A 7921-nucleotide genomic window follows, 5' to 3' on the forward strand; every position below is an offset into this window, starting at 1 on the left:
TTTTTTGTAAGACAGAGCGCCCCCCTCCAAAAAATGATAAAAAATTTTTTTTTTTCGTTATTTTTTTTTTTTAAATTGTTTTCATCATTAAGAATGTATTTCTTTCTCTTGACAACTATTTTTGGTTTTATATTACTCGAAAAAATTTTTTTAAGGTGTAATAAATCGTTCACCCTCGATTACCTTAATTACTAATTGTTATTTAATAAAAAAAAAAAAAACAATTATATAGTTTTACTTTATTTCAAAAATTTATCAACTAAAAAAAAAAATTTTATTTTTATAAATTTTTGTGACCAAATTTGCCTCTTACATAGAGAAACGGCCGAAAAATATGAAAAAATAATTTTTTCGGACGTTTCGGCTGGTCCATTTTGCCCCAGGTGTTATGCGTAGGGCTAGAAATGTGGAATTATAATAATTTTTTTTTAATTTGACAATAAAAATATGAAAAAATCACTTTTTCAAAATTTTTAGCTGGTCCATTTTGCCCCAGGTGTCATGCGTAGGGCTAAAAATGCGCAAATATATCGGATTTATAGTAATCAGACGAAAAAAAAAAAATTTTTTTTTTGATCAAAATTTCAGGGGGGCCGCTCTGCCCCACTATCCCCTATCTGTATTTATGTGAATAATGGTCGTATCGAGAATTTAAAAAAAAAAAAAAATATTTTGAAGCTCGACGATTCTAATTTTCTGATTTTTCGGTGAAAACTTTTTAGGAGCCACTTATCGTTTTAGAATCACGAATTTGATCAAAATAAAAAATTTTAAATACTAATGCGAAAATGGCCTATAGCAGCAAACATATGCCTTTTTGGCATTAATTTTATTTTTAATTTTTTAGTTAATGCTAAAAAGGTGCATAAATAAATAATCATTAAAATATTAAATTCATTCATTTTTTGTTAATAAATATTTAATTGAACCAATTCGTTGATTTTATTGATTTTTTATTTAAACGCCTTTTTGGCATTAGCTAAAAAATTAAAAATAAAATTAATGCCAAAAAGGCATGTGCTTGCTGTTATAGGTCATTTTGGCATTAATATTTTAATTTTTGTTTTTTGATCAATTTCGTCACTCTGAAGCGATAGGTGAATTAAAAAAAAATTATATGCCTTTTTGGTATTAGGGACGCGAATTATAGACATAATTAGTAAGGGAAATAATACAATTTAACAACTTTAACTATTTTTCTCAGATACCATTAAATGCTTATAGCATAATTTCTTAAGAATTCTCAAACTATCAGCTGATGTTATATGTTTAGGCAGCGAATTCCAAAATTTAATCCCAGTTATCAGAAATGATTTCTGATAGTGATTAGTATGACATGGTGGTAGCCATAATGAGTTGGTTTTATTTGGATCTACTCTCAATAAATACATATCATTTTTGAATATTAATTTATCCGCAAAAAGCCCTATATGTTGGCTAGATATAGATACTTATAAATTAAGGTACCAAGTAGGTATAACTTCCTATTCTCAATAGATAGCCAGCCTAATTGTCGCCTAAAATTTGATATATGTTGATGTTTGCTTATACCTATATGTATTTTACGCATGCATTAAAAGAACGCTGTAATTGCATATTTAATATAAAATTATGACTTGAAAACCGTAGAAAACTGATAGATTTGTGCTTCTTCCACAGCATCATCAATAATAGAATAGATAGTCCAGAGATTCTCAACGAAATAAAATTTCTAGTACCCACTAAAATTTTGAGAGAAAATTGATTATTAGATTCACCTCAAGACAAGAGGAAATTTATAATGAGTGGTTCCAGGAACAGAATATTCGCTACAGTAAATGAATACGCCCATGATCTAAACTTTTTCGATAGTTGCTACACTACTTTTAAAAGAAAATTGCTTGACCTTGACGTGTTGAGAGTAGAGCACTACCTCAAACGCTTCGCGTTATGAAGCGTGCAAATGCAGTATCAAATATTTTGAGTGACTTCTAAATATGGAATTTTGTATTATTAAACACATTGAGTTTATTATATTCGAGCAAATTTTTTACACTTATATATTATTAAACTATTGTAAATTGCAGATAGCGTTAAAATAAATAAATATTAAAATACTACTGTCCCTCTGATAGCCAAGTTGGCGAAAAAAGTTAGTATTTCCATAAGTTGATGACAACATCCTGAGAAAGTTGGTGGCAAAAGTTGGCATTCGATTAGTTGACGGAAAGTTACCTTCGATTTTCTCAGAAAGTTGTCGACAGGTTGCGGTAGTAGATCCTTGCGAACTTTCTGAGAAAGTTGGTGACAAATTGTAGTCAATAGTTAAAAAAGCTGAAAGTTGTTGACAACTCGTCGACAAGTTGATCGCTACTAATGTACACTAGCTTTCTGATCAGAGAGTCTGGCCAATAACTTAAGTTGTTGACAATAAGTTAACGTCAACTTACTGGCGCAATTTACATGGCTACTTTTAATATCTCAATTCAAGGAGAGTACCCTGATAGCAAGACTTTCTGGTCAGCAAGTTGGTGTCAATTAATTGTGACCAAGTTGACGACAACTTGTCAACAACTTTGCGCTTTTGTAACTGTTGACTACAAATTGTTACGAACTTTCCTGCTGCCAGCTTTGCTATCAGGGTAGTTACAACTGTACTCATTCACTACCAAGGCTACTAGAATACTTAATATTCTATTAATAATTTTTTCTAATAAACTCAAAAATCACGAAACTGATTGATTCTAATAATGTATCAGCGCTGAAGGTTGAATAACTGCGTCGAATGTCACCTTAGACATCAAAATCGGTTAATTAGTTCGAAGAATATCGGTGATGAAAAATTATAAAAAGAACAATTTACTTAATTTTTCTCATCAGATAACGCATATTGTAATTCCTCGTATGGTCCAAAACCCAAATCGGTCCTTTTGCATAATGTTAGATGATCGCTACATAAATTCTTGCAATCGGTTCGTTAAAATAATATTATCATCGAAAATTACGAAAATTCACTGTTTCTGACAATTTATCATGGTTGTTTCATATAGGGTAAGAGCACCAGTACCCAGCCCCTAACCAGTAGCCAGCCGGTCATACACTTTAACATTGGCACAAAATATATATAGATATAATTTAACATAAGGTGGCTGGCTACTGGTTTGGAGCTGGGTACTAGTGCTCTCACTCTATTATCTCGCTGGTTTTATTCAAAGTTCATGTAACTCTACATCTTGTAAATTTCTACCAACTTTTATTCAAAACAATGAATTTAGCAAGCATAATCGTCTGCGAAACTTTGAGAAACAATCCTTATTGATTATTTTCAATTTTTCGAATTCTCGGAGATTAATTTGAAATGTAAATTCTTTCAGATTCAAAGAACTCGAAAACATCAATGTATTTGAAGGTATTGTCGAGCTCAAAGAGCTCTAACTTCTATCGAGAATAATTTTTTCGAATCTTTCGAGCTCAAAAACAGCGGGGAGTTTCAGAGCTGGCTGCAGCGTAAACCATTTTTCAGTTTTTTCTTGTAATATTTATCGAAGAAAAAAAAGTATATTATATGAAAATGTCTTGGTTATATTCTTTTGAAAAAAACTTTGCTTCATAAACAGCATTTACTTATAGTGCTTCATGTCTATCAATAATGTTAAAATAATTGTATACAGTTAAAAAATATAAGAAAAAAAAAAAATTACTATAATATTAGCAATCGAGTTGGTAAAATATTAAGGTATAACGAATGCGAATATAATTTCAATTCAAATGTATAATAAAAAAAACTGAGTAGTGTATGTTATTAGAATTTATACAATTATCTTAATATTGGGTACAAACTGTTGTGATAAAAATATCTATGTTGATTACTAAATAGGTATCTCCATTTTTGTATAAAAAAAAAATAGATGGAAATTCTAAATACATAAATTTATTTTTGAATATTCCACCCCCATGAAAAAAATTTATAAAAAAAAATGTATGCTAAAATATAAAAAAAATATATTAAAAATACATAAAAAATATATAAATACATATAAAATATATAAAAAAAAAATATATTTTTTGTATATTTTTATACATTAATATATTTAAAGTATATAAAATATATACTAAAATTGGCCAAAAGTTAGCTATTCAAAATATATATATCTATCTATTTTTTATGTATTTTTAATATATTTTTTTTTATAAATTTTTTTCATGGGGACATATGGGAATTTTTGATGGGCTTCTAATTGCTAAAAAGTTAAAAGTCAATGCGTTTAAACTGCGGTAGTAGAGTAATAAGATTTTTGCATCAAGGGCAGATGTTTCCCAAAGTTCCTTTATTTAACGAACACGTCCAAATAACAGGATTTGAGACCATAGATAAACCACCAAAAGACTTACTTTATTAATATTCGAGAAAGCAAGAAAACGTTGTGGATATTAGAGTGAGGCGTTTCGTCAATTTGATATATTTACATAGATAATATACACTATAAAATAGATATATAATGACAATTAAACAAATAACATAATTATAGATCTGTTTTACTTGTGAAAAAAGAAATCAATACCATGTACTTAAATAATAAAATCAATTTTACAAATGAATAAAATAAAAGAGATTGTAAAATGTTATTAAAAACAATAAAAGTATATCGTATATTTATGAGAAATAGTTTGAGAAGCTTAGAAAAAAAAAAAAAAATATACTACATGTATCATTTAGTCGAGGCAAAGCGTTAGTAGTGTCAAGTATAAAGTATAATGGTCTTACTTCCGTCGTTTACAGGCGAGTATAAAAGATGTTTGAAAAAAAAAAAAACGTACATAATTGATAGTAGTATAAATATATTAAAGATTCAAAAGATGAGATTCGATATAAAATATATATTTTATGATTTTTTAGAGTGTGATATTGATCATAACGAAATGAATGATTATTTACAAGTATGTTGGTAAATTTTTCAGGTATACGTATATTAATAAAGAATAAAAAGGAAGTTAATAATAACAATAAAAAAATAAAATTGATTGAAAAATACTGTGAAATAAATCATTTATTAGTTTTTATAAAAATATTTTAAAGAATCGATATTTGTATTTACATTATATTTTTTTGTGTATGAAAATTTTTATAAAATATATAATAAAAAATAAATTTTGTGTAATGAGCTTGGAATGAAGCTAAAAATAAAGAAAATATGATCAGATAATTAATTTATCTGTAAAAAATGGGTACACAAGTAGTACTGGGAACTACCAAGTAATTTACAAGTATATGAATATTGGTAAGATTGACAAAGGTATATAATTTGAATTTAACTAGTTCGATAATAGTTGGATATATAATTTTAGAAACGTTTTAACTCCAGAAATGTTTATATCAACGACTAGCAGAATTGGAATGAGGATGTTTTGTGTCGTTCCTTAAACTGAAATAGAATAAATGAGTCATATTTATTATAAGAATGATAATAACATTTAATTAAAAGAATATCTAAGCTCTTACATTATATTATATTATATTATTTATATTATTTATTACAACTTATATCCGGGGTTAAACTACTTGTTAAGCAGGGATGGGAAAAGTAACAAAGTTTATAAAAAAAAAAAAACTGTACTTGTGTAATAACAATAAAAGATGTATTTAATGGTTATTATAATTGTTAATATATATTTAATTTTTATAAAATAATAAAAATTCAACGATTGAATATGCATTTTATATCTCTTTAAAATTGAACACTAAATATAACGAAATTAATAAATGTTATAGAATCCATGTACTAAATATCTCAGATATCAATGTATATGAAATAAGAATAAAAATGACGATAAAATATGATGATGATAATAATAATAATGAGTGATTTTTTTATTTAAAATATTTAACAATGACTAATTTAAGTAAAAAATAATCAAATATGGATGAATAAGAATTTTTATGAGAAATAATTATTTAGATTGAAAAATAAAGAAAATTAATTTAAATTATTGATTTTTAGACGAAACTAACTACAATTGAAACACAACAGAAGTGTTACAGCATCCTAACAAAATTTAATAAAGAATTTGTGAATATAAGATAGAAAATTTTTTTAGCATACACACTTTATTGAAATAAGAAATAATAATATGAGCAATAGAGGAGTGACTATAATAAAAATAGTTTGACTAAAAAATAAATTAATTGAATGATTACAAATATAAAGAATGAGAATACGAATAAAATATTTGTAATGAATAAAAATAAAGTATATATTATGGAATTAGTTTACAGATCAGATAGTTTGGTTAAAAGAAAAAAACATTTTTTAACAAACATATGATATTAAAAAATATAATCAATGGAGAAATAATAAATTTAGAAAATTGATGTATTGATGATAAGTTATTTGGATTTTAGCAAAGAAAGAATTAAATTAAATTGTAAAATATGAGAAAAAATATTGACAAAAAATAAAACTATGTTGGATAATGGTTATTACTTGGTTAAGGTTAAATATAGCATATACGACTCTAAGAAAATTTGTAATTCATTACAGTTGAATACCATGCGCATTATGATAATAGATTAATAGTCTATCGATAATGGAGTATAATTATAAATTAATTTAAGTTATTAATTTTTAGCCGAAGCTACAATTGAAACACAACACAAGTGTTACGGTATTCTACCAAGTTAGTGAAAATTTTTAGATATAAAATAAAACTCTTGAAAATGAGAAATGAAAATGGTTTTACTAAAAAATGAATTAATTGAATGATTGAAATAAAATATGTGTAATGAATAAAAATAAATTGTAATATATAATTATTAATAAGGCATATGCTGTGAAATTATAGTTGAGAATATAATCAAATGTAAAAATATATAAAAAAATTGTTTCTTATAATAAAAGAATAAAAATTTTGAAACTCATAAGAGAATTTGTGGGTCATTGATTCGATATATGTAGAAAACTGGATTTATATATTTTAGTATTTAAATAATAATTTCCAATTTGTTTTATAATAATTGGCAAGATCAAGGCAAAAAGCCATTAGTAAAAAGATTAAAATACTTAACTCATGCATAATAAATATATACTCATGATGTTAAAAAATATAATCAACGGAGAAATATTAAATAGAAATGGATGTATTGATTATAAGTTATTTGAATATTAACGAAAATTGAATCAAATTAAATTGTAAAATATGAGAAAAATTTATGAGGATATTATAAATATAGTTTGTTAATTTTTTATGTAATAAAAATAATGATAAGAAATAATACTATGTTGGATAATGGCTATTACTTGGTTGAGGCAAATCGTGGATAGTAGTGGGTATAAGTAAGGTAGACATACTCCCGTCTTTGACTCGTGAGTATAGACGATGTTTAATATAGCATAGAACTTTAAGAAAATTTGTAATTTATTACAGTTGCGAATGTCATGTGCATTATAATTATTTATTATTTTGATTATATAAAAATAATCATCATATAATACTAATTCAAAATTTTGTGTTTAATATTAAGTTAATATTAAAAGTACAATAGAATAAATACTGTTGACTATTTTGATATCTAAATATAGTTTGGTTACTAAGAGCAGTTGAATTTTGTCGTTTATTCGTGAATATTCCAGACAAGAAAAAACATTGGAAAGAAAAAAAAATACTATCAATAGCTAAGTGAATAAAAAAATATACTATTATCAATCTTATAAAATGAGTGAAATTTGGGAAAAAAAAGGATTAAAGTAACGTTGAAGTATAGTACTCATTTCAATAATAAAAAAAAAAATTGAAATATGACAGTTTAATTAAATAAAGATTTTGAGTACATACAAAAAATTGTATTTATTTGAAAAAAGAAAAATATTGTGTGTAATATAGTTAAAAATTTATTTATTAGTTTATTGATAATTGCGTACAGTGTATTTCAGTTCGATTTATTGAA

The sequence above is a fragment of the Microplitis mediator genome, chromosome 3, assembly GCF_029852145.1.
Source record: "Microplitis mediator isolate UGA2020A chromosome 3, iyMicMedi2.1, whole genome shotgun sequence".
Taxonomy (NCBI): domain Eukaryota; kingdom Metazoa; phylum Arthropoda; class Insecta; order Hymenoptera; family Braconidae; genus Microplitis; species Microplitis mediator.